A 1,714-nucleotide genomic window follows, 5' to 3' on the forward strand; every position below is an offset into this window, starting at 1 on the left:
CAAAATGAGCTATCCCATGCCTCTTTAGGTAAGCACTCATAATTATAAAATATACCATTAAAAATGATTAAAATAAATCATCATTAAGACGGAAACAATATTAGGCAAGTAAAATAATAAAAACCTGATTCCATGTATCATCATTTGTCCACAATAAAAAGCAATTTCTTGCAACCATATTTTGGATTGATGTCAACAGACAATTAACAACATAAAACATCGTATTTATGTCTTAAATAAATAAATGTATGGGGGTTTGTTTATTTATGTAATATTATAATGTAACAAATAAAATAAGACACAAAAAAAAAAACTTGTCAGAAGTGGGATTCGAACCCACGCCTCCAGAGGAGACTGCGACCTGAACGCAGCGCCTTAGACCGCTCGGCCATCCTGACAGCTGTAAAATAATTTTGCACTTTACCTCTAATCTGAGTAAATCACAGTGTGTTCCTGTTTGCAGACTATCCTGTTTATTTCTCTGTACTCAATGAAGCAATAACCATAGCACTTGGTATCAAAAGCTCTCTGACAATCACTGGACCATTTTTAACTCAGGATACTAGGTCACCATGTTGATTTACTGATGTCTCCATTTTGCGGTTACGTCACAAGGATCACGCTGCAGCAAAGGAAAGGGATGTGTTCCTGCGTCCCAGCTAAGCAGTAACGTAACCCCGGCTCCATTCAGTGTATGTATGTGTGTCTTTATTTATATAGCGCCATTAATGTACATAGCGCTTCACAGCAGTAATACACGTGACAATCATATAAATAACAAATAATATGAAGGGGAGTGCTTCAGACATAAAAGTAACATTTAGGAAAAAGAGTCCCTGCTGTGAAGAGCTTACAATCTAATTTGTTGGTATTAAGAACGTACAGAGACAGTAGGAGGGCGTTCTTGTAAGTGCGTCTGCAAGGGGCCAAACTTCATGTATCAGGTGTTAATTATCAGCCATGGAGCTACTCAATGCTTCCTTAAGCAGGTTTGTTTTGAGGTGGGTCTTAAATGTGGATAGAGAGGTTTCTAGTCGGATATGGAGGGGAAGGGCATTCCAGAGGTGTGGGGCAGTCAGGGAGAAGGGTTTAAGGCGGGACAGGGCTTTATATACAAAAGGGTTAGAGAGAAGACATGCTTGAGCAGAATGCAAGAGTCTAAATTGTTTATAGCGAGAAATTAGGGTTGAGATGTAAGGAAGAGCAGAAGAGTGAAAAGCTTTAAAAGTGAGGAGGAGAATTGCGTGTGTGATACGGGATTTGATAAGAAGCCAGGAGAGGGATTTCAGCAGGGGAGGCGCTGAGATAGATTTCGGAAATAGTAGAGTGATTCTGGCAGCAACATTTAGGATACATTGTAGGGGAGACAGGTGAGAGCCAGGAAATACTTTAGAACACAATTAATTGTAACGGCGCTTACTTAAGTGAATAGTGTCCTATAAAAATAATAAGTATAACATATAATAAAGTGACATACATTTTTTTGTGAACTACGATCAATTAGTGAATATATTGTGATTAATTAAATCCACCACCCAGTGTAAAGTGCTAATTGAAAAGCTGCTCAAAACCCTTTTAAAAGACTGTTCTCTTAGTCCATTGGTTCACAAAATTCTTCAGAAGTTCAGGGGGCCGCCAGCGTCCACGTCACCGTCATGAAAGAAAATAAAGATAACATGGTGTAGTACAATTACAACCCAAATGGATACTCTAT

The 1,714-nt window shown here is 38.5% G+C and overlaps 1 non-coding gene across 1 annotated transcript; it reads right to left on the minus strand.

The window, feature by feature from the left end:
• Nucleotides 1–315: 315 nt before the first annotated feature.
• TRNAL-CAG (transfer RNA leucine (anticodon CAG)) lies at nucleotides 316–398 on the minus strand. The gene has a single exon. It is a non-coding gene; the product is annotated as a tRNA-Leu (tRNA).
• Between the last annotated feature and the right edge of the window lie 1,316 nt (nucleotides 399–1,714).

This window comes from Ascaphus truei, chromosome 4, assembly GCF_040206685.1.
Source record: "Ascaphus truei isolate aAscTru1 chromosome 4, aAscTru1.hap1, whole genome shotgun sequence".
In the NCBI taxonomy this organism is placed as follows: Eukaryota; Metazoa; Chordata; class Amphibia; order Anura; family Ascaphidae; genus Ascaphus; species Ascaphus truei.